At 42.2% G+C, this 26,902-nt stretch overlaps 1 long non-coding RNA gene across 1 annotated transcript in view; it reads right to left on the minus strand.

Annotated features, from left to right (window-relative positions):
• The window catches only part of LOC123801035 (uncharacterized), a 519,085-nt gene that overhangs the window by 141,704 nt on the left and 350,479 nt on the right, over positions 1-26,902 (minus strand). The window contains exon 11 of the long non-coding RNA XR_015725942.1: positions 15,775-15,918. This is a non-coding gene — a long non-coding RNA (uncharacterized LOC123801035). The remainder of the gene's footprint in view (positions 1-15,774; positions 15,919-26,902) is intronic.

Consider the following 26,902-nt stretch of genomic DNA (forward strand, 5'->3'; position numbering starts at 1 on the left):
TCTAAAAATTACTTTTTACATTAAGTTCATAGCATTTTCCCCAGCTCAAGAAAGAGAACCCTCTGCGGAGAAAGGGCAATTCTCTTCCACTGCTGGTGGGAACTTGAGCTGGTGCAGCCACCCTGGAAAACAGTATGGAGGTTCTTCAAAAAGTTAAAAATAGAGCTACCCTATGACCCAGCAACTGCACTACTAGGTATTTACCCCGAAGACAGAAATGTAGTGATCCAAAGGGGCACCTGCACCCCAATGTTCATAGCAGCAATGTCCACAGTAGCCTAACTACAGAAAGACCCCAGATGTCCATCGACAGATGAATGGATAAAGAAGATGTGGTATAGATATATACAATGGAATATTACTCAGCCATCAGAAAGAATGACATCTTGCCATTTGCAATGACATGGATGGAAGTGGAGGGTACGATGCTAAGCAAAATCAGTCAGAGAAAGACAAATACCATATGATTTCACTCATATATGGAACTTAAGAGACAAAACAGAGGAGCATAGGAAGGGAGGGAAAAATAAAACAAGATGTAATCAGAGAGGGCGGCAAACCGTAAGAGACTCTTAACTATAGGAAACGAACTGAAGGATGCTGGAGGGGAGGTCGGTGGGAGGAAGGGGTAAATGTGTGATGGGCATTAGGGAAGGCACTTGTGATGAGCACTGGGTGTTATATGCAACGGATGAATCACTAAATTCTATCCCTGAAACTATTAATACACTATATGTTAACTAAATTAAATTTAAATTTTAAAAAATTAAGAGAAAGGAAAAGGGAAAGAAAAAGGAAAGAAAGAGAATCCTCCTGGCATTGCCCAGGCCAACCCTGTCCCTCCTCCCTGCTTACAAACAGGATGGAGCTTACGTAGCCAGACGAGGACAGGTCAATGTGTATTGTAAAGGAATGGTGGGGGAGCCAGAGAGAGGTGGGTAGGATGCTGGGTTGGGGAGCTGAAGTAATCTGGGAGCTGGAGAGCAGCTTCTAGTATGTGATAAAAACAGAAAGGAGAGAAATTAGGGTTTTAATAAGTGCTGCTCAGGACCGTGCATCTGACTATCCCGTCCTAGTCTGAAAAATGTAACAAATATTTGATATTTCAAAATTCAGGGGTTTCTGCAATTTCTTTCTTTTAACCGGAAAAGGCCAACCGGGATTAAATTTCATAGCTCATCCAGGCTTTTTTTTTTTTTTTAAAGATTTATTTATTTACTTTAGAGAAAGAGAGAGAATGAGCTGGGAGAGGGGCAGAGGGGGAAAAATCCTCAAGCAGATTGCCTGCTGAGCGCAGAGCCCGCCGTGGGGCTTGATCCCAGGACCCTAAGATCATGAACTGAGCTGAAATCAAAGGTCAAATGCTTAACCAACTGAGTCACCCAGGTGCTCCAGTTCATCTAGGCTTTTAAGGGTATACTATGCATTATCATTCTGACTCCCTGCTTTGTTACACAGCATCACTCTTACGTAGGCCTGAATTTATGCAAGTGGTGGCTCTAGGTGCTTTTAAGTTATATACTGAAGACTGTCTCATTTAAAAAGCCCTCCTCCAAAATCAGTTAGAAATGTCAATCATTTGTATTTGTCAGACAATGACAGAGCACCATTTCCAGTGAGTCCCAGTTAGAGTATTATTTCAGAGATTTTTAAATTCTCGGGGTGTAGGTTTATGGGGGGTGTGATGAGAGCATAGTTTGAAAGAAAAAAAATTTTATTTTCAACCTATTCTTTCAAAACAAACTAGGAAGTATTCAACATACATGTCCTTGTCCATAGGTGATACACAGAAGACAGAGCCAAGAATGAAAACTGAAAAAAAAAAAAAAATAATAATGGAAATTTTTTTAAAAAGATTAAGACACCTGCTTGTCAATCACTAGAAAGGCCTTCAGGACTGAGTCAACATGATGATAAACTGGGCCTGAGGTATTTGAAATAAAAGCTACAGTTTAATGATGGAAGAGAAATTAATGTTGACAACCTACTATGCACCAAAAATATGTTTTATATACATTTTCCCATTTAATCCCCCCATAACCCTCTAAAGTAAATATAATGACCATTATTGTATAGAAAAGAAGTTGAGGTTGGCAACCAAACGATAGAGGTAGGATCTGCACACAGGTGCCTTGGTTCTGCCAAGCCATGTTCCGCTCCTGGAGGAACGGTAGTGCCAAGCTAGCCGGCCTCAAGGTGAGAGCAGGAATCATCCAATTTCAAGATGGTGGGCGGCCCTACTGCACCAATTTATAGATGAGGCTCTGAGAAGTTAAGTGACTCTTTCACAGCTACATAATTAGCCAGTGGATATCCTAGAACTGCCATCCCCTAACGCTTTTTCTACTGGCATTTCTAGTCACCTTGCCATTTTTATCTTGCTTTCTATAGCAAAAAAAAAAAAAAAAAAGTAGCCAAAATTATGATATTTTAATATTATTCTTTATACAGACTATAGAAGAGAACCAGCTATTTAGTTGTCTAGGGCTGTCATGAAAAAAATCAACACAAACTCAGTGGCTTAAAGCAACGGAAATTCATTGTTTTGTAGTTCCGGAGCAGAGAAGCAAAAAATCAAGGTGTTGGCATGGCTGCTACCTCCTGGAAGCTCTGGGAGAGAATCCACTCTCTGTTTCTCTCCTGATTTCTGGTAGTGGTTGGCAATTTCCTTGCCTTGTAGCTGAGTAACTTGAATCTTTGCCTCCATCTTTACCTGGACTCCGTGTCTCCATGTCTTCTTTTTCTCCCTCTTATAGGGACACTTGTCATTGGATTTAGGGCCGAACCTAAGTCCAGGATGATTTCATCTGGAAATCCTTAACTGAATTACATATGAAAAGACTCTATTTCCAAATAAGGTCACATTCACAGGTAATGGGGGACAGAACCTGCCTGCCGTATCTTTTTTTTTTGGGGGGGGGGGACACAATTCAACTCACTATCCCAGCAAATGCGCTGTGACCCCCCCAAGGTGATATCTAAGCCTATGAGAGCAACAGGTCCTATAAACCAATAATAAGCAAAAAGGGAGCTGTCATCTCATCTCTCAGAATTATGGATGTATGTGCTGTTAGCTGGGCTTTCCAAGGATTCAATAGGGACTGGTCTGAGCCCCAGTGGCCTCACTTCTGTGACCCTGGGTAAGTGGCTAAATGTCCTTAAGCTTTAGTTTCCTTGTCTATAAAATGGGGGAACAATAGTAACATCTACATCCAATTTTCACTATTATATATAAAAAGTTATTTTTATATTGTACAATAGTAATTTCATTATTAGCCAGTTCAAAGTCCCAGTAAATAATTCCATTTCCATTTTTTTTTTTTTTTTGCATATCTTTTCCTTCTTCCATTCTTTCAGGGTCACTATTATTCCCACAGTATCTTCTGAAAACTTTTATTTTATGTCAGACCCTTGGCACAATAAAAATAGCTTTCTATATTTCATATTTATATGGACATGACTATATGCAGGTGTACACAGGGAGGAAAGTAGAGGTGACGTTAACAACAGTTAATTATGAAATCAAATATTTCCAAAGTGAAGCTACATCTAAATATTTTACTACATTCACAGCTCACAATATGGCTTATCCTAATATCAGATTTAAAAAAAAAAAGTTAAATGTCTTTGGCAAATACCATGTAAACTTATCCTTCTGAAAACAGTTTCATGATCATTTAAAAGGAAATGAATAATATAATTCAAAAATATAAATAGATGATCATATTGGACTGAAACGAGAGCAGATGTTTTAAGTTATGTAAAATCTTGCCCCATCTGGTAAACAGTAAAAATGTCTCAACAACAACCCACAGATGAAATGTTGCCAATAGTGAGGATAGTGGGGATTGGGTAGAAGTCAATTTTACTGGATTACTTCATAAAAAACTTGAAGGCTATTAATATATATATAATAGTTTCACCTCTGACAACTATTATCATTCCAAAAACTATTCTCAAAACTGTTAGAAACTGCATGATCAAGGATACTATCCATCACAGTGGTTAAATGAAACAGTTTGCTTTCTCCCAGTGGACCTGGAACCTAGAAACCCATTCTGGAGTAGTCAAATGTTTAAGTTAATTGAAACATACTCCACTTCCAATCTAGGGAGGATGAGCACCAATAAGAGAATAAAATTAGAGATGGACCAGCCTCCCACGGTTGCAAGCCCCATTCTGTTTATGAAGAGTAGGCGGATCTATCAGGAACATTTGGTTTATGTCAGTTTGCCTTAGAGCTGGGTTTCATCGTGTGAAACTATTTCCAGTCTTTTCAGCTACAAATAGGTGGCTACCAATAAAATCTTGCTGCATTATTCCAAGTTGAATTATTACCAGGGAAGTTTTATAGGAGCAGTAGAGTTGAATCTCTCTGAACATAAGGCCTGTTCTTCAGCCTCCCTACCACTTGGGTCTAAAAGTTGCCATTACCATCACATTTCTTGTCCCCTCTTCATAACTGCTCTATGGAATCCCCATTCCGCTTCACTTATTCATTCCACCTGGAAGGAAGACCTGCCAAGATTCCCCTACCACAAAGATGTCTGTTAAAAGTTAAATCAATCACTCTCCAAAATGTGTGGATTCTTGATTAGAACAATAAGAGGATTTCTCACATTTATGAAGGGCAATCATAGATTCAGATAGAAATAACATGAAGGGAAGAGATTTTAATTATAAGGACAAGTTATTGTGCTGATTTTTAAATATTTGCTCTCCGAATTCAATTAAAAGGGTACCATATTCACATAAACACATACCACCCCATTCCTCAATGTTCTATTTATACTAGAAGTATGTTTAGCAAAACCTTTTTCATAGATTAGTAGAAATGAGACAATTAAAACTACATGGCCAAGACAATGAACATGAAAAATATGAATTAGTATTCTTTTTAATGGTTTTCTAGTCTCACACGTGGAGTTCTTACAAATGCTTCCAGTGAAAAAAAACAAAAACCAACAATATTAATTTAGACAAAATAAGCCCTGGTCTTAGACAGCTGAATTCAATAATTATCTATATTAGCTTTGAAAAATATGTATCAAAAAATATCACATTCCTGCTTAAAACCCTCCAGTGGCTTCCTACTGCATTAGAACAGGACCCAAACTCCTCGTCCTGAGTGATGTGGCTCCAGCCCACCTGCCAGTTCCATCTCCTACCTCCTTCCCTCTCACCACAAAATGACTTCAGACCATTCCTAGACTATGCCAAGCCTTTCCCGCCTCAGGATTTTGTCGATCCTACTCTCCAGAATGTCCTACTTGGCCTGCCCACTCCCACTCCCCAGAATGGCAATTTTTCAGGCTTCAGGTCACCACTACAAGGGAGCTTGCTCTTAGACCCAACTAATGAAGTATCTCCCTTCCTCAGAGACTCTTCTATCCCACTATCCTGTTTGCTTCATAACTTGAATCACAATTTGTAATTATTTTGCCTGTTTCCTGTTTATTGTCATTCTCCCAACAAATTCCATGAGAACAGGGACTACGTGCATTTTGTTCTTTTGTTCTATTTGTCTCCCTGGCCCTAGAACAATGCAATTAGAATGTGCTTAATAAATATCCTTTGGATGTACACGTTTTGGAGATGCAGTGATGACATGACTCATAGTTCTCAAAAAACTCACAGACTGAAGGGAAGAGAAGACAGAAACGCAAGTAGAATAAGAGAGGAATGTGAAAATGCTAAAATGGGGCATGGAAGCAAAATGCAAAACCAGGGGAGGGAGATAGAAAATAGGCAGTAATGATCAGAATAGAGTTACAGAGATTTAATGAAAAAAGATGAAATCTGAAAGTGTGATAAGAACCTCAGGAACGAAGGCACCGGAAGAGACAAGTACAAGAGGCTGTGCAGAACAATGGAGAGTTTGGGATGATACAGCAGTGGGTGGATGAAAAGGAAGGGATAAGGGAACAGCACCGGGAAGGTGGCTGGGGGACAGAGAGCAAACAGCATCAATGCTCTGCCAAAGTATTCAGACCAAGCTTAGGGGACACTCCGAGAATGGTCCCATCGGCAGAGAGAATGCCGTGTGGTCCCTACAGAAGTGCGTGCCCCAACAGGGCTGGTGCGTGTCCTAATGGGGCCAGAGCCAAGGGGAGCCAACAGAGAACCTGGCTGGCAGGGTTCGCTCTGATGCCTCAATGAAAGCCTTTTCACACCTCTTACTCTCTGCTTGCTTCACCCTCTCTGGCTCTTGACTGAATAAGCCCTCCAGAGATAATGGTTCTATCAGCTGTGCGTCAAAAAATGAAACCTTACATTTTCCCCTCTTTAAGTGCATTTCATTACAAGTAGTTACCTCCCCCCCCCCCCGCCCCAATTCTCAAAGGCTCTGGTGAGTGATAAAGGAAGAGAAGTAAGAACTTGCGTATTTGAGGTTTATGTTTCTAAGTAATGTTTTTAAACTCATGTCTAGTTTTATCAAGAGAGGAAATCAGGCAATTTTTCACAGGGTGAAGATAATGGCTTATGCCTGTGACGGCTGGAGTATCTGGTGCCCCTCTCTCTTTCTCTGGCTTTAATGCCGACTACAGCAGCACTAAACCTCAGCCAGACGGGGGCTGATACAGTCAGTGGGCTGTTTTACCAAGATAAGAATAAAGGTGAAAATAAGTCTTTATGCTCTAGCCACATATGTTTTGCTCTATGATAGCAGGAAGCCCATCCATTAGCTTTTTAGAAAGCTGTTTCTAGTTGACGTAACAGAAAGAGATTTTAAGTCATCAGAAATAACACCAAAAATTCCCTTAAGACCTGTGTTCCTTCTTGGTTCCCTTTTAAAATTAAGAGTAGTTTCACTCTTCAGTGCTACGTAATTCAGTATTTTTAATGTGGACGGTTTTGATTTGCTGTATCTACGACTACCTATGATGATACCACTTCTGCAATAATATTTCTAAACATCATTGGTGAAGTTAAGCACTGCTTTGTTACAAAGACTCTCATAGCCTGATCAAGCTACAAAGCTAGGGCTGGCCTTCATGCAATCATCCGATTTTTGTTACTCTGAACCTACCCTGCCATTAACCACACACACAGAAAGGAAAATACATCGTAACTGCTGTGTTATTATATGGGCTTATGTAGCCATGCATCCAAAGCACCGAAATATTAAAATATGCTGACAGAATCCTGGGGTGGGGCAGGGGGTAGGGAGAGATGGGGAGTAGAGCAACCTCCCCAAGGACAGCTCTCCAGGTTCAAGGACTTGCTTCCCTTCATACTCCTAGAATCTCTGAACTGCAGGCTGGGGGAGTATGCATCACATGGGTGAGGATTTCCCATTCTTGTATGGTCTTCCACCCTAAATAATGAATGTCTATCTTCCCTGTGCATCCATGGTTAACGATGTAGCATATCACAGACACTCAAAAATTGTGTAAAAATGAATAATACGAAAGGAAGAACTATATGAAATTTGCAAACTTAGAACAGTATGGTTTTGGGGTACCTGAGTGTCTCAGTTGGTTAAGCTTCCAGCTCTTGGTTTCAGCTCAGGTCATGATGTCAGGATTGTGAGATGGAGCCCCAAGTCTGGCTCACTGCCCAGTGGGGAGTCTGCTTGAGAGTCTCTCTCCCTCTTCCTCTGCCCCCCCGCAAGTCATGCGCACTCTAAAATACATAAATAAATCTTTAAAAAAAAAAACAGTATGGTTTTGTCAAGACTCCCCAAGTTATATCAATACGCCAGGCATATTAGGAAATTCTGAGAAAAATAGTCGTGCTTTGCAAAATACAAGTCTGAGCATACTTCCCCCTACTTAAAAGACTTTCAATGGCTTTGCACTGCATTTAAGGTAAATTCAAACTTCTTCCCATGGCTAAAATGTCTCTGCCTGCTCAGACCCTCTGTCCATCACGCATAGTTCTTTCCTTCTCTCCTACTACACACTCTGCATACTCTGGTACATTTCAGTTCTCGGAACACATCTGTTAACCTTGCTTGGAGGACTCTCACCTGCCCCCTTCCAGTATTTTTAAGACTAAGTCCTTCTTTTGTTTTAGATCTCAACACAGTCACCCCTTTACAGAGACCTTTTCTTATTATCTTAATCAGGCCAAACATTATGGGGGGTTTTTTTGTTTGTTTTTTGTTTGTTTTTTTTATCATTTGCCAACTTTATAACCTCGCCTCTTTTCTCTTTCCTCTACGGGCCTTAAACACAACTTTCCAATCATCTATTTATGTATGTGTTTATCGTATGTGTGTGCTTGTATGCTTTTGTCTCTGCATGAGGAAGTCTGTCCCACGAAGGCAGGGACCCTTTCTGTCTTGTTCACCATGGTATCCCTAGCATCTAGCACAGTGCCTGGAAAACGGCAGAAGTTCAGTAAGTACTTCTTGATCTTAAAATTGAAGAGTTACGTGCCAGGCCATTGGAACTCTACTATTTCCTCCTGAAAGTACATCTCTGGGCAACACTTTTAAGTGTAGTTGTTTTAAAGCATCTCCGACCCATGTTTTTCAGGCTATCCTTGGAGTAATGAGTCACTGCATCCCTCGTATGAGGATCAAGTGACCAGCCACTTGGACAGCTGAGCCACTGAAATATGATCCATTTTAAGTACAATTTCAAGTCATTTTGATGCATATAAAAGTACTTGTATTTACAGGGAGCAATCCCTTTTGGAAATCTGGCTCATTAGCAACACTGAGGAGTAATGGAGTGTGATCAGAACATCAGTGCTTCCCTCTGGGGCAGCGGTGCCTTGGGGCCACCGTCTAATAACTAATCTCAACTTGCTAGCAAAGCAGCCTCTTCTCTCAGTCCTGAGAAACCTGCCTGAGGCCAACAGCCATATGCCTTGCTCCTGGCCAGTCTCATTTCACAGAATTACAGAACTTTCTTTCCAATTCTGAAGTGCATTTTTGCTTCTTTAAATAGTAAAGAGCGATCCAAGTATCAATCACGAGCGATGTCCAGTGCCAGACACGTGCTCTCAGCTCTTTATTATTAACGGCTCACCCCCCCACACCTTATGCATTCACATCTCAGTTTCGTATAAGTGGATAAATTTGGTGAGGGTTCATTTTCACTTCTTGACAGTTGCTCTGCTTGTTTAAAATTCTCAGAAGCAACAGCACATGCCGTATGGAGACGAAATGCATGGAGTCCCTGGGAAATTTAAGTCGAAAGGCAATGGCTGTGTCTGCCAGGTTTATCAGAAAGCACAGCTCCTCTCCCTCGCTCTGTATGTCTTGCTTTGAGAAATGCGCAAAAGGTCAGTTGGAATTCAGCCTCATCAAGTGAGCCCTCATCATCAAAGGGCACACGTTAGGTCCTGAACAGCTTACAACTATCTTGGCACCTCCTGCGTTGCCTGCACGGTGGGTCGTGTTTGTTGACAGTGTAATCAGCACGCAAAGGTACTTCGGTTGTCCAGCTGAAACTTTACGGAGTTGATGGGTGTTTGAATATACTCAGCACTCTCTGAAAAGTTTGACATAGCTAAAAACTGAAAGTGTTAGGATAATTACAGCCCTGAAAGGGCATCCACACGGGCTTTGTAACATGACTAACAGTATCGATGGTAACAATTTCCAAGGAACTACAAAGATTGAACGCTCTAGTTAGAGGGGAAAACAACATGTATATAAAAAGCAAAAAGACAACATGAAGTAAGAGCTCATAAGCAAGGACAAATATCTCCCTTCCATTCTTTCAACTGTGCAGTGCTATCCCATTGCATCTAGAAAAATTTAAAACTAGTTACCGGTTACCATTACTACTTACCATTCAAAACTAAATGACTCCACATGATTCACCCATGTTCACTTCTAACCCCTCTTGTCCTCCTGCTCATGCCTCTTCTCCTCCAGGCCCGGCTGGTTTCTGCCTCAGAGCCTTTGAGTTGGCTCTCTGACTCAACGCTTTCTACCAGATGATAGAAAACATCCCAGCTCCAAGGATCCCCCTGTCCCCATCATCCCACCTATGTTTCATTTCTTTCAAGGCTTCTCACTATGATCTCTTATTTACCAAAATTATCTTATTTACTTGTTTTCTTGTTTTTTATTTGCCTTTCCACTCCAGGAAGTAAGCTCCACGAGGGCAGAAACTTGGTATATCTTATTTTCTGCTGTGTACACAGGCCCTACGTCTGCCACACAGTATGCTTACCAGAGAGGTACTGGATGAATAAATGAATGATGAATAAAGCATTACTGATAGTAACAAACACTTGAACGCTTTATATTAATAAAGCACAGCAAAACACAGAACTGCAAGGAAAGTATAAAACGGGTGGAGTAGATACAAGGAACAGAGCAGTTCAGGGGAGAAAGAATCCCTATGGAATAAACCCATCAGAAGGGGTGCCCCAGGCAGCTGGGCCATAAAAAAAGGGCGAATTTGGGGACAGGAGGCTTGGAGGAAGGGATTTGCTACAGTGAATGTAAAGGAAGAAACAATGTATATAATATATTAGGGGGCATATAAATCCATCACAAGATACAGGAGAGGTTCAAGTAGGAAAACAACAGGAAATGAAAACAGAGCTTCTATGCGGAAGGCTTTGAATGGTACTGTAAAAAAAAAAAGTAGTGTAGGATTATAAGCATTGATGATAATAGCATTACAAAAGAGCGAGACAAGTAGAATACTAACAGCATAGGGTTAAAAGCCTTGATAAATTATAAAAGAGCATGAAAATAGTCATCACAATGATCAGAAAGTGTTATCTCTAGGTAATGAGGTGTTATCAAAAGACAATCATGGTCATAGAAGGCTCCCCGAGAAGCTTCTAGAGCACTGGCAATGTTGTTTGTTGATGGGACCAGTGCTTATACAAGTACCTGCTTTGCAGATATTCTTTAAATTGTATATATGTGTGCGTATGCTTTCCTTTTTACAAGATTTTATTTATTTATTTGACAGAGAGAGATAGACAGCACAAGCACGGGGAGCGGCAGGCAGAGGGAGAAGGAGAAGCAGACTCCCCAAGCCTGACTTGGGGCTCGATCCCAGGACCTGGGATCACCACTTGAGCCAAAGTCAGATGCTTAACCAACGGAGCCACCCAGGCATCCTAAACACACATTTTTTAAAAGGCAATAAAACACAGCGGCTAGGAGGGGAGGCACTGTGTTCGGATGGCTGGGCTTCCATCCGAGCTTTGTCACTGACCACTTGTGTTTTCTGCCGTGTGTTCCCTCCTTCCTCTGAGTCTCAGTTCTCACCTTGGTAAAAACAGGGTAATTTACAACCAATTTCATGGGTTGTCATGAGAATGAAATGAAAGAATACAGGTAAGCCATTTAAAAGGCTGTCTGGAATATAGTAAATACCCATCGTTGGTATCTGTTCATATTAATTCCACTGGCCTTTGTATGTCAACTGCATTCGATTGGGTTGCATCTTCCCTGTGCTGTGTGTTGATAAAAGCGGATGACATGTTCTCTCTGGAAAGGCCCTGACACCTAAGGAGACTCAGTTAACAAGACTCCATCCCGGTGACCCACATCACAGGGACTCCCCCTTTATCCAAACGATATATCCCACAAGCTCCACTGACTTAGGGTTGGAAGACTCGTGAGCATGCATAGATCTCGAAGATGCAGGGTCTTCCCAAGATGGGTTACACTGGTTACACGGAACTACTCAACCTAAATTTGAGAAATTACAGACTCGATATGTCAGTTTTATTATTATTAAGAATCTGCTTTCATACTCATGCCATCCAAAATCATCTCATGGTACACACATGCAGTAATACTGGTGCTTTCGGTTACAAGGATTTTCTAAACTACTATGCACGTAGTTACTTACTATGTGCCAAGTCTTGCTTAAGCCATTTTTACAAATATTAATTCATTTAATCCTTATAATCACTGTTTAAGCTCTTGCCAGTTTTAATATAGGGGAGCGATAAGGGTCCAGTTCAAAAACTATGGCCACATACAAGAATTATCTGGCATATTATTTTCTTGGGGCTGCTGTAACCAAGTGCCGCACACCAGATGACTTTACACAAATTTATCGTCTCACGGTTCTGGAGGCTAGACATTCGCAATCGAGTTCTCAGCAGGCTGGTTCCTTCTGTGAGGAAAATGTGTGCCACACAGCCAAGCCCCCCCCCCCAGCTTCTGGTGGCTACTGGCAATCTCTGGCCTCCCTTGACTTGTAGAAGCATCACCCCAATTTCTTTATCTTCACATGGTGTTCTCCCTGTATGCAGGCCCAATCCCCCCTTTTTATAAGGACACCAGGAAATTGGATGGGCGCACATCCCACTCCAGTATGGCCTCATCTAAATTCAAGTATTACATCTGCAAGGACCATTTCCAAATACAGTCATATTCTGAGCTTCTGGAGAACAGGACACCATTATATGAAGTTAGGGGGACACAAGTCAACCCACAACACTTGGAGAGCTCTTAAAAGTAAGGATGTTCTATGTTCATTTAGAACCTTGAGAGATGATCCCTGTTTTGCCATAAATTTCCTGAGTAATTATGGCCCAGCTACCCTGTGACGGGGTCCATGGACTTGTACCTAGAAATAATCACTGTAAGCCAAGGAGATGATACGAAGAGTTTCTTCTGTCACAGGTTTTACGTGCAGTTGGAATGCTCTGCCTGCAATCATTCAGGCGTGAGCAGCTAAAAATCCGATTTTAGTGAAAATCTCAGCATTGCAAAAGGAGGTACAACAGTGGAGAATGAGCGCATGAATGAGACAATGACTATTTCAGTGAATGGAAACGTAAAGAGGGGAATCGGTATGGCTTTATGATTCAAGCCTGTCATCAAGATTGATGACAAAGTTGAATGATTCCAGAGGGAGAAAGGGATTTTCCCCTTTCAACAATGAAAAGCAACATGTATGAAGTGCTCACTCAGGCAAGGCACTACACCAGGTACCAGAAACAGAAAGGTGGGTGAGACCCCATGCCTCATCCCAAGGAGCTCATGGTCTGTTGGGCAGAAAACAGATGAACAACAATAATACAATCTGATGAGAGCAATAATTCAGATGACTAAGATCTATGGGAGAAATCCAAGGGAACATGGTAGGCTCCTCTGGCATCATTCAGAAGAAGTGACTCCAGGCTTAGGGACTCGGGAGGCTTATACTCAGAAAAAAACCCATCTATTGACATCTTGCCCTACAAAATAAAAGTGAATCAGAGGTAGGAACAACATTCAGTCCTGGACACAGGACCCAGATCTAAGACTAGGGTTCTTGTTCCTGCTTATTACACAAGCACGCGCACGCACAGGCGCGGAAATTATCCAGGGCCAGGGGATTCTGTGTTTTCTGAGGATTCATCCTTTTTACAAGCTAAGTGTTTTTGTTTTTCCCAGTTTCTGTTTTCTCTGACATCTATCCACTAAGCTATCCAATATCAGGGAGCAACTTCTTAAATTTTTGTAAAGAGATAAACATCACTGAGCTCAAAGAAATCAAAGAACTTCAGGATGATCTGGTCTGAGTCATCGTCACCTCCAGTCCTCCAGGAGAGTATTTTTGACATAGATCACGTGAAAATCAGAAGTGATGACCCATTACTGCTCAACTGAGTCTCTGCCAGGATTATTTTTGCATCATTTCAGGGGTGTCTACAAACTTGTCAAGAGGAGACCATACATGCCTATTTCCTATAGGTTACCCATTTATTTAGAAGGGATAACAATCAGAGCAAAAGTAAAGTGGCAGCAGAGAGTGGGAGGAAAAGCATCTTTACACATTTTTGCCCTTGCCCCTTGCTTCCTCATGTGTAAAAGCTGACACTGGTCTGTGCAGGAAGGACTCTGCCAGAGTGAAGGAAGATGACCAGTCCTTGCTACGCCACAGATTTTTTATACTTAGAATTACATCTTCCTTTCTTCCAAAAAAAAAAAATTATAGCAATTATTTATGAATTTCTGGCCGTTTTCGTTTTCTTTTGCTGCTATAAGAAATGATCACCACACACTTCGTTATTTATAACAATGCAAACTTATTATCGTGCAGTTCTGTTGTGAGAAACAAAACACGGGTCACCCTGGGCTAAAATCAAGTTAAAATCAAGCAGGGCTGCTCTGCTCCTTTCTGGAGATTCCCAGCAAGGATCCGTATCCTTGTTTTCTCTAGCTTCCGGAGGGCGCCTGCCTGCCTTGTTCGCGGTCCCTTCTTTCATCTTCAGAGCACTTCTCTCCAATCTCTGCTTCCACTGTCACATCTTTGCTGATTCTGACCCTTACGCTTTCCTTTGCTGAGGGTCCTTGTAATTGCACTGAGCTCACCCAGACGACCTAGGATCATCTTGGCATCTCAAGATCCTTGGTCACATCATCAAAGTCCTTTTGCCATGCCACACTCGTAGGTTATGGGGAATGGGGCGTGGGCACCTTTGACAAAGGCGGGGGCGTTAGTCACCTACCACACTGAGTAAGGAGCTGTTTACAAGGTTTTGGCTCTCTTGCTTCTTGAATCAAACTCTACTCCAGGAAGAACATATCTCCATCTTTTAGCCAACCCTGGACAACATCTTAGACTCCAGTTTGTACAGGCTTTAGAAAGCCAGACTCTTAGCAACCACCAAATGAGTGTTTCAGCTAAGACACCCAAGTCTTTAGAGGAAGGAGGCAGATATGATTGATAAGGTGCTAAAAGTTAGCATGTCTGCACCATTAGCTTCTATGTAAGTTTCTTATAGCTCCAGCAGAGCATTGCACATTCCTCCTGCGGGGTAGGCACATAGTAACTTTAATCTTTATTGAAAGAGTTAACGAGCCTGTTATAAAAATAGGTGCAATCTGATATGCCAGTATTTTTGCATGGCAGGATCAAAATTAATTTAAAAATAAAAGGGTTCTAGTCAGACAGGAGGGACACAAAAACACTCAAAATTGGATAGAAATTTCATTTTAGTCCTCCAAACAGCTCAGAAAACAAAGACAAAAAAGCAAGTGAAACCGACTATTTATAATGAGCTCCCACTTTTTACAGTGTTACATTTGTTATATGTGTTACGTATACATTTACTTGAACGCTTGACAATAATAAGTGAAGGTAAAGCATTTTAAGGCAAATCGACCCACTTTCCAGGCACAGCAAATATAGTCTGTGAAACTAGACGGAGTAATTCAGTGTTATTAAATAACACATTTTATCTTTTGTCTGCCACCTGCTCCCACTCTTTCCTAAAACAAACTTGGCAACCATACCTTGCTCATTTCGTTTCATTTTCTATGAAAGCAAAATCTCATTCATAATCTCCACGTCCTACAAATCACTTGTAAATCTGGGGTGGGTAGGCACAAATTCATTTTTACCCACATAATTTAAGGTTTTGTGGGGGCTTTTTTGTATTGTTTGGGGTTTTTTTGTTTTTGCCCAACAGTCAGTAATAATAATAAATAATGTTTAAAGTTTTCCCTAACCCCTGCATCTCATGCTAGATGAAGCAGCAGTAGCCTTTGTCCCCACCACCAAACATTTCTGGATCGAAAAGTGTCTTAGTTCTATAATCTCAAGGAAAAACTCATTTTCTTATGCACTTTTAAAATTAATAGTCTATAATGCATTCTCTTTATGAGTGCGAGAGAATAGAATACAAAAACAAATGCTTATTTGTTCTCTCTGCTGAAATTGTCTAATGTTAGAAGAAGAAACTTTGCTTTCCACAGAAAATACTGGCTTCCCCATTAGCCATCTGCTAGATGGTGGGAATGTTCTGTGTGGCTTTCTCAGCTGGAACATTTGGGAAATGAATACATTGTTGCAAGAACTCACATTGTTGGCCATAATGTTTGTGATAATGTTGTTGACTTACCAGATGTCCTGGAAATTCCTGGGGTGGAAGTATTTCCAGTCGTTCCAAACCCCTCCGTTTCGCTGCAGAATGGTGTTTGGTATGTATGACTTCAGCTATTTCTCATGGTTTAGCACGGTATTTTTCATCCGGTCATTCTGTAGACTGAAACAAGATGGAAAAGGATTCCACTGGACTTCTCACGTTCTTCCAAACTGCCCTGTTCGTCAGGGCGTCACAGACCTGTAATTTGCCATTTTTCAAAATAACTCTTTCTCCAACCCCAACTATATACATCTATCTCTATGTAAGATTAAATAGCATGACCTTCCTTGTACGTGTCTCCAGCTGGTAGAAAAGCAACAAAGTCTAACAGTTGAATGCTTTGCTCACTCATTATGCCTAAGGAGTTTGTTTGAAATGTGAAATCACCTGTTTTCAGCCCTGGCCTTCCCTTTTGAAATGAGATTAATGAAGTGATGAATAAAGAGAAAAGTCCTTTACACTCTGGCATGAAAATAGATTAGACTTCTTCTTTTGCAAATGGAATTATCTCTTACAGATCCACTTCTCTACCTATTTGCCTTTCATTTAAAGCAAGAGAATTCTCTGACCAGAGTGAGGACTTACTCTAAATGGGAAGCCATTTTAATATTCCACACAATCTTGACTGTCGTGCCAATCACACACGGCTGTATTTATTTGTCAAACGATACTACCTGATTGATTTTTTTATAATAATATTTTTTATTATATTATGTTAGTCACCATACAGTACATCCCTGGTTTTTTATGTAAAGCTCGATGATTCATTAGTTGCGTAGAGCACCCAGTGCACCATGCAATACGTGCCCTCCTTACCACCCATCACCAGTCTATCCCATTCCCCCACCTCCCTCCCCTCTGAGGACCTCAGTTTGTTTCTCAGAGTCCATAGTCTCTCATGCTTCATTCCCCCTTCTGATTACCCCCCTCTCTTTATCCCTTTCTTCTCCTACCGATCGTCCTAGTTCTTATGTTCATAGATGAGAGAAACCATATAATTGTCTTTCTCTGCTTGACTTATTTCACTTAGCATTATCTCCTCCAGTGCCGCCAGGATTCATTTTTATCCCTTACTTCTATCAAAAAGAGACACTGTAAAGGTTTACACCTCCAAAGATTTTTAAAGGCAACTCAATTTATATTCGAGTACCCTATTCCACCACATCATTCCAGTTTCGTTTGTTCCTTGGAGCTTACATGGTGTCAAGACAAAGGGGTGGCCTATCTGGTCCCGCGTCACTCATCTTTACAAGCACCCAATGGCTATCCATCATCCATCTCAGTGCTCTGCCATCAGCTATGCCACAGAGACAACCCTGTCCTTCAGGGTGGCCCCTCCAGCCCTGCTCATTCTTTCTGTTGTCTGTGGACATGGGAATAGCTGATGAGCTGTCTGGGGCATGTCCTGTCAGACAGAGCCCTCCCTTCACTGGGCTTTTCCATTTTGGGGGGGGTCTCCATTGAGAAAGTCAACATACTCGTTTTCCCCTTAGGTTTCATATCCTCTTGTTCCGTGGCTCTGCCTCCACAGTGCTCCTCCCACAAACAAAGCCAGGTCCCTCCCCAACTCGCAGGCACACTGAGGTCTCTGCTCTCCCTTCACCTTCCTTCCTCTTCATTCCACCTTGAGGCATCCATACTCTGGAGGGCATTGCCTCTACTAAAACAATCTCCTAAAAGGAACCTTTTGGAGAATAACCCTTGTAGGAACTTTGTCCCCCTCTATCCCTCCCTTGAGGCGAGAATTACAAAGCCAGCTATCTGCTTGAATGCTGGAAGGGAAGAGGGAGCAAGGAAACGGGAGAAGACATTTAAAAGCATCCAGTGATATCGTGCCAAGCCCTAGCTAGAAACAGAAGAGAGAAATAAACAGAAGAGAAGGCCAAAATGGAGGACGGAGTGTCAATAACTTTTTTTTCTGATACTCCGAGAATTCTCTCCAACCGCCTTTGATAGAGGCTGGTATCCATACGACACACCTCCACACCTCCTCATTCTGCCCACCGCTCCACGTGCAAGCACCCTTATATTTCCAACCTTGAATTTGATAATTGCCGAGAGTTATTCAATCTATGAATAAATGAATAAATAAATACAAACTGGTGACTGAAAAAAACATTATCTACCATCTCACAGTCGCTTAACACGGTATGCTCTTCCAATGGAAAGTTTGTTTTTTTTAATTAGCAAGTGCCATCTACTTTGAGAATATCCCCATAAGACAGAAAAATCATAGAAATGCAGGGCTGAAAAAACTTGATCTAATCCAGTGGTTTTCAAGCTTGACTGTACCTGTTATCACCTGGGGAGATTTCACAAATACATATGTAATCCATCCTACCCCAGACTAATGGATTTAGGTAAATCCCAATCACTGATATTTTTAAAAGCTCCCTGGGTGTTTCTAACACACTGGAGGTGGAGAACCTCCCCCATTTACACAGGCGAGTAGTCATTTATCCAAGACGCACCATCACAAGTGAAAAAGCAACGGCTGACAACTGCTTCTCCTGACCCATTGTCGTCCATTCTTTCCTCCACACCCCCACTAAATCCCAACATTATAAACCATCTCCCAGTGTCCAAAAGAGGTTCTGCTCCAGTTTATTTCAATGCTGAAGACAACACATTAGAATAGTATCAAAACCATTCTCATGGTTGTCTCACTTCAAAAGCTGTAACATTCGTTCCCATTTCCCCAAAGAGTTACTCCACAGCCCCCAACCCCACCCGGTCCACATGTTTGATAAATGTTAAACAACACCTTTATGAGATGGCATTCCATTCTAGAATGACATTTAAAAGCTCTGAAGTTTAATTGCTGTGGATAACCATCGATCATTGCCGGGATGCCCCTGGGACAGTGGACTTTGAGGTATGCCATCCATCTCCTGGCGATATTGTGGCTGGCTGCCTTCCCCTCTTCATCACCGGTTGATGGGGCTGATGGAGATCGCTGCCACACTTTGAAAGTGCCTTCCATTCCCTCACCTGCTCTGCATGACTACTGAACGGAGCCGTGTTGTGACAGTCTGCCTGCTCTTCCCTGCTCAGATTAATGAATACAGCTTTAGCTGTTAATTCAAAGCTAGTCAAGCTTATATCCAACAATTAGAGACCAATTTTCATATTCAGCGCGAGTGTATGTGTGGAAGGGTGTGGGAGCAGAGTGCAATTTGGCGTGATTCTTTACATCTGGGGGGAGCGGAAGAAGGAAGAGTAGGGGATCCTGAAGACAGTACCGGCAACTCTCACTGGTCTGGCTACAACAAACCGTTTCAAGCCTCCACGTCTTCGCCAGCTACAATGATGCGACCCCGGGGGTTTGAGCTTCCTGCCCTGCAGCTAGACTGCAATCCATCAAAAATAACAAGCACACGGAAGGCCCCTGTGCACTCCTGCCTTCGAGGAGGGTCAGCAGCTAAGCCGGTCTTTGAAGGCGCTTTAGGATCAGAGCCCCACATCTCCCACTCCTCTTTTCCTCCCTCCACAATAAGAAATGAAATGCTTACTTGTACACAGAATTATGTAAGGGACCCCATCTGCCCCCTTCCAGGGTCATCCAGGGCAACGGAAATGGAATACTCAAATTCTCAACCCTGAAATGTCCTTCCCACTAGAGCAAGGGCTACAAATGCTCTGTCTTGCGCGGAAAAGCTATCTACAGACCCCAGGTGCCAAACACTGTCAAGATGCACTCCTGCCGGAATTTCTATTTACAGAAAGGAGAACACAGGAACTGCCAGAGCATTCCTGCCCCTGGTTACTGATGGTACAGGTGGTTCAGAGGAGCACATGCCCATCCACGGTAAGCTACACCTTTGCCCTGGGAACAGAACTCTCTCCTGAGTCACTTTGACTGATCTTATTTTTCAAGCCGGCGGGCCTGGGGCCGGAGCACAGTACCTAGCAGCAGGCAGCAGTAGGCAATGTTGATAAAGTCTAGTTACTTGCTTTATTGACTATCTTTTCGCTCTGCTGCAGTATTTAGCAGTCGTCTCTGGCATCAGACTAGCTCGGCTACGCAAGGAAGGATCAATAATGGAATTGTTGTCCCTTTCGAAGCAGCGCACCCATGAGGACCACATGGAGATGGTACAGGTGTACAGTTTACGCATCTCCACCCGCAGGTGAAAGGCAGCCAGTCAGAAGCAGCACATGCTATAACCCCTTCTCCAGGCCTCCGTGAGGCTCAAATGTTTGAATGAAGTCTCTGCTGCTTTTAAGGGGTGTCAATTATTTTGTCCAAAAACTAGTGATTAAAAAGACCTAACGTATAGTACTGATGCTGGCAATAAATGAGATAAATATAAAGCATTTAGCGTAGTGTCTAGTACATAGGTTGAACTTAATAAATGATACAGTGGAAAACATATCAATAATGGGTCCTGTCTCCCTGTGAGTTTATACCGAATTGGGAACACATACAGTAACAGAGCAAATAAATAAATGTTTATAGATTGAGTGAGGGCTCCCAATGATGGAAGAAACAGTGACTCTGACAGAGAATGATCAGGAACAAGGGCACTGCTTTGGATAGGGTGGTCAGGGGGAGCCACTCTGGGGAGGGGACACTCATGCTGCGATCAGACAAGAAGCCAGAAGAGCGGGACGCATGGCAGGCCAAGCACAGGGAACAGAAACCACAAGCACTAGGAGGCGGCAAAGAGAGGAGAGTGGCTGAAACATGGACATCCAAGGGAGAGAACGGGGTGAAGGGAGGTGGGACAATTCTGATTGTGCTTCAAGTTCTTGCTCCTCCAAGTGTGGTCCTGGCATCACCTGGCGCTCGTTGGAAATGCAGAAACTCAGGCGCCGCCCCAGACTACCCATCCAGAATCCGCATTTTAGCAAGATCCCTGGACGATGCCTTTGCACACTGTGAGATTAAGAACACTGGCTTAGGAAGCCACTGAAAAGTTTAGGCAGCACAGTGGTGTGATGTGCTTTGTATTTTTAAAAGATTCACTCCTGATGCTATGGTGAAAATGGATTAGGGGAAAGAGAGCGTATTTTTACTGCTATTTATGATTACTTTCGAAGTCGCCTGCCTAGCTTACTGTTCCTTCTCCTTCCGAGGTAGGGTCCTGCTGTAATCTGGCCATTTTCCACCTGAAGTCCAGCCCAGTGGCTACTGCCCTGCTCTAAGCTGATGCACTGCTCAGCGCCACTGTCCCCCTGCCTTGTATTTTCAAGTGTCAGCTGTTCTTGTGTTCCCCAGATCTCAGCTCTGCCCACCACACCAGGAAGCCCACCCTCTAACATCCTGATAAACCCCCTCGGAGGCTGGAGACAGGCCTGCCTTTGGTCCTGCACCCCACACCTTCAGCTGGCTCCCTGCAAGACTGGGCCTCTACCTCAGAGGTGGCTCCGGGCCACATCCACCTGTTCCCACTGCGTGCCCCCTTCCACATTCCAGGAGTTCAGAGGCCAAGTGAAAAGTGAGTATTCTCAGCCACTATAATTACATTCCAAAGAGGAGAAGGGACTTCATAAGTAAATGCTAACCATCTTCACAGTAAAAAAATAATAATAAAACGTTTTTAATCGATTGTTGGGGGGAGCTGTTAATGAGCTAACCACTTTTAATTCAATATTTGACAGTAATTGCAACAGAATTACCTTTAACAAGAACCTCTATGGGTTTTTAGCAGTCAGATGAGGTAACAGAACAGTTCTGTTAAGGAACTGAAATATAATCAAAGGAGCCTTCATGCCTGTTGCTGAATTTGAGTGACAAGACTACCAACAGTAAGCCCCAAAGATGGCTAATACCGGTTGTCTACAAAAAGAAACACAAGATAGCCCTGTGCTCCGTGGAGAAGAGTCTAAATGCCCGGGCTGGTGGAGCAGGCAGGTTGTTGAGGATGGACGGAGATCTCGCTTGGCTAGAAGCTATCAAGGAGGCTGGGCGCCCAGGGCCAAGAACATGAAAGTTCACCGGTAACTCTGGCAGCAACACTGCGAGTACACTGAATCCCTCCGATTCCGTGGCAACGGTGAACATGATTTCCTGTCACCCTGGGGTGCTCTGGAGAGCAGGCACTGTCCATGCTGGTGCTAAGCACCCTTCTCTCAGAATGGCAGCGTAAAGCAGCCCTTCTATTAGCAGAGCTGAATCAGACCTGTGAAATGAGGGCAACATTAAAAGAGGGGTGTTTATCTGAGAGACAGAGGAGAGCCGGTGAGAACATCGTGAGGGTTTAATCAGGTCGCGTTGCATTTCATCCTCGGGAGATCTGAGTGAGGCCGCCGGGAACACTACAGAGGCATGGCTCCAAAATTGTTTTCATTACGCACTTTCTTGAAACCCTCTGAAGAAGTTCACCTTTCTCACCTCAAATGGCTATGTCATCACCTTTATTTCTGCTCTTACTCTGGCTCTAATGGATTTTCTGAGCTTCTAGCTTTGAAACCATCTAGAAAGACAGCCTCACCTGAGTACCACAGCTGTTACTCAGATCAAATGTCATCCATCCTCAGGGACAGCTTTAACCTCAGAATGATGTTCAAATTTGGGGGTTTAAAATCAAGCAAACAGATTCTATATATTTTCGATGGTCTCTAAAAGAAGCTTCAGGAAGACAACTCTTCTATTTTCTCTCAATTTGACAATATATCTGTTACAAAACAAATAAAGGAAGTCAAAATGACATTTTATACGGTATCTTTGGGGGGAAATAATGTTAGAAGAAAAAAAAAATCACTAACCAAATATTCACATTGCTTTATAAGGGAAAAGAACCTTTGGATACAAAGTTCATATTTGACAGGTAATGTGACAATAAAAGGGGGAGAAACATGAATTAAAATGCAATGAAAAGTTCATACTCTCCGTGCACAGAAAAATAAGTGAATGTCCTTAAATTGATCAGCTCTCCAGCTGGGAGAAGGCTCCAGATGATTGATGGATGCGTGATGGTTTTTCTTTTACATAGATGTTGAACCATAGTGAGGAGATTAATTGGAGGTGCTTTTTAAAGAGAATTCATAAACGCATTTGTAATGCACTGTGCTTTGCATAGAGGAGAAACTTAAAAGTGCTTTTACAATATATCCAAAACCAAGGGAGAGGCTGATGGTGGAGAACTAGGGATCCTACGTATTTAGGGTGAAGAAAAAAAATGCTCTGAACATTGGAATTCATTGGGAAGCTAAACGTAAAGGTGATGGCAGAGGGCAAAGCCAAAGGTGGTGGCTAAACCCTGGGGGAAGAGCCGGTAATGCGTCGTCACAGCCACAAACCACTCAGCGAGTTCTCAAGTTCTCATCGATAAAACCCAGGAGACCCACTGGCTGTCATGCCGCAGAAAGACAGAGGCTGAAAAAGCGTTGAAGCAGAATCTGATTACGTGCATAAATGTAATTCCCTAAACTGACTACTCATGAAAATCATGTGAGAAGCTTCTGAGAGAAGAGATTCTAGGGTTCCCTTGACACTCATGGAATCAGAATCCCCAACTGGACCCCAGGATATTTCCTAGAATTGAGAAACTCTGTTTCTTTTTTCAGCTGAATCAGCATGGTTTTAGACCCATGGTTGAGTACAAGGTATGGAGCGCCCATTTTAATGACGAAACATTTGGGAAGATCACTGTGTTTGTAGTCGTAGGGTCTGCTACTATTGCTAAATGAGCAACTTAGCATGCATAGCTCTGAGGTCAGTGGCTGGGAATCACCGATAGGGAGCATGAGCGTTGTGGAGCAAGTACTATGTTCACCACTGTTTTCGCAGACCCTAACACCGTGCCCACTATATAATGGGTGATCGTGAAACATTCAACTAATTAGCGAATCAGAAGGCCTCCAAATTATTGTGTCTCTTTCAGGTACGAGTGAAGATTCAGGAATACTGTATCCAGTGGATTGCAAAGATCAGAGTGGAGAGCACATCATAGCGAAGTTTGAGAATCGCAGAAAAACTGGACCCAGGAATCTTGCCCGCCTTGACCTTTGAGACCTTTGTGATTATTCCTTTGTATCTTGTGCTTATCCCAGTGACAGGTTCACAAGAGGTGTACAATAAATGTACAATAAGTACCATTTGTTCAACGAATCAATGTATCCTTTCCTAGGGTCATTAGGAGAAGTCAGATTCATCAGTTATGAGGAAAACTCGGGGGGACCTCTTCCAATTATCTTCAAAATAAAAACACACTAAAGAGAAACTACGACTATATCTAAGCTATATGAATGTCATTAATTTACACGATTCTTAGATCAAGAGAAAGCTATTTTAAGTTACTTAAACGGTTAATTTATCAATTTTTTATTAAATCAATAGAAATGAAGGTGTATGAAACCTCAAGGAGTTTCTCCATCATATCCACCATAATTCACCCATTTCTGTGGATTTGCCAGCCACAGCGACAGGTAGAATCGTATCTCAGGATTTCTGACAGCCTTCGCTACTTGTGGCCCCTCCCTGGCTACATGTCAGATGGGAGCGTAAGTGCTGGGGCCAACTTCTGCATTATCATCTTAGGAATGAAGCTGCCTATCTATGCCTCCCTCTATTTTCCCTTCCACTGGCTGCCATGTGGACCTGGCAGTGACCCAGACACGGACACCACCGTGAATGATGGTGGAGCCACGAGATGGAAGGAACCTAGGTCCTTGAATGACTGTCATGAGCAAACCCTGCCCCAGAAGCCTAAACTGCTGGCCTTCGGACTGTTATGTGAAAAAGCAATAACTTCCTTCCTTGAGTCCCTGTATTTGTGATTTCTTTCTTTCAGAAATTTAGCTAATGCCTAAATTTTATACTCCTTATTCTAAAGTTCTGGAATTTCATTTATATCCAACAGGCAAAACATCGAATGGTTTGTCTACTGTGGGTATACCAGTAGCAAGTTTTCCCTCAACAGGCATTGTATGGATTAAAGCAAGTACTCTACTTTGTTATTCGACACAGATGACAACCACCAACAGAAAATATTCTCAAGACAACTGTGCCAAGTAGTGAAAAACGGTGAGACCACAAAGCTAAAAATATTATGATACACAGCATTTTTTGACCTAGATATATCATCTGAAGGTGCATTTTGTTTGGCATACTTTAAACACATTCTCAGTGACAAGAAACAATATTTGTGAGTTTATTTCTGGGCATGTGCATAGAGTTAATTAGCAAACTCCCAACTCACTGTGCATGCAAATTTCAAAGTTCAAGAAGTGGCAATTTACTCACATAAACCTTATGCAGCTTTCATTGTTTTGTCAGATCTGCTTACTTAAATGCATAAATTAAGTACTATGTGTTGTACCCACTTAGAAATATGGCAGGATTCCTTGGGAGAAGTGAAAATTAAAATGTCAGGAAGAAAAAAGCTTTGCCATCTCACCCTCAAAGGTGTGCCATGGGAAGAACGTCAGTTTTGGGAGATGTGTTGGCTGCCAGGCCAAGTGTGGCAATAAAATCTGGCGCTTCTCCTAGGCCACCCCTCCTGACACATACAGTTACTCTTGGCACAGGGGAAGTCTATATGCTGGGCACTGAGGACACCCAAGCTTCAGGGAAACGGTCAAGCACAGAGCTCACCTCTTCTTTTCCCAGCGTTTCATTTAACATTTTAGGACCAAAAATGGATTCAAGATTCTCAGGTCAAGGTTACTTTGTTTTTACACATAGAACAGACTTAATTTTTTTTTTGTCTGAATGGTCCACACGTTCCTGGTGGAAGGCTAAATTTTCTTTGCCCTGCCTCCTTTATGATAGAAACTATCCCCTATTTTAAAAGATTAGGATTACCCCCCACAGTACTTGGTGAAATTGCTTGGTACCATACTTATTCAGTTAATATATGTCAATGCTTTGCTTAAGACTACTTTAAAACAGACTACTTATACCTGTATTAGTTGAGATTGCTCAACGGCTTCCACGATGTATTTTAAGTGACTCAGGTATCCTTGCAGGTGATGAACAGGCTTCTCCAACAACATCTGGCACTTCAAGATGGCGCAAACACGTGTGTCACGTGCACATGCACACACACACGCCTGCGCATACACACTTACCCTTGGCAAGACTGAATGGGTCAGCAGACATAACAAAGCACTTTGTTTTGGGTTGAAATTTTAACTCAGCATGGCAAAGCTGGTTACCTTTTACAAGCTGGTCAGAAGTTTCACCAGCCAGAAACTTGGCTCTGACCAAGTTTTTATTAATAAAAAGAAAATGGATAAATTGTTACTGAATAAGGTTTACTTTTGGTAGATATATTTTTTAAAAGATAGTGGGCCTTCTGGGCAGTGGGAAATAATTAAGTTCCTCGATGCTTAAAATTAAGATAAATCTATCATTTTCTCCAGAGATATTAATATTGTATCCCAAGATAACTTAAACAATTTCTTGGTAATACCATCAAACTATCAAATGGTATAATCAGGGAGAGTTCTGCTCGTCTTCCATCTCGACTTAATTTTTCCAATAGAGCAGATGTCAAAGGGAAAAGAAATCCCTCCTAATTTCTAAACATCTGCTACTCAGAGAAATAATGAAAATGGAACCTCTGTCCACTGTGTCCTGAACATTTTTCTTTGTCAAAAAAAAAAAAAAAAGAGAGAGAGGGAGAGAGAGAGAGAAAGAAAATCCTCATTACTTCCCATTCAACTTTCCCTTATTTCTTAATTCTAAACACTCGAAGCACATTTTTGACTGACTAGTTCCCACCCTACCCATACTGCCACGGGCGGTTTAAAGGAACATAAAAGGGAGAGGATGTGGTACCATATTCCATTGTCACCGTGGCCCTCTGCACCGAGCCCAGCCATCTGAAAGAGATCCACATCTCTGCGTCTTACATCGAGTGTTTACTTTTTATCATTTCAAAGTGTTTCTCTCTGATAACACTCCTGTCAAATTTATGAATAAGTCTGGAAATTTTCAAGATAAGCTGAAATTGGTCTTATTTGTTGGCTTCTGACTCAAATTCCCTCTACCTCTTTGGGGAGGAAGCTACTGATTTTAGAACCCAACTGCTGTATGTTTCTTTGCCCCAGCTCGAGCTGTAAATCACACTTGGTTTCACAGATTTGATAAAGCCTGTGAGCTTATAATGTCCCTGCCAGAACGAGCCAAGAGTTACTTCCTGGGGAATGAAGC

Source organism: Ursus americanus, chromosome 10 (genome assembly GCF_024610735.1).
Source record: "Ursus americanus isolate L20-20 chromosome 10, mUrsAme1.1.p, whole genome shotgun sequence".
Lineage (NCBI taxonomy): Eukaryota > Metazoa > Chordata > Mammalia > Carnivora > Ursidae > Ursus > Ursus americanus.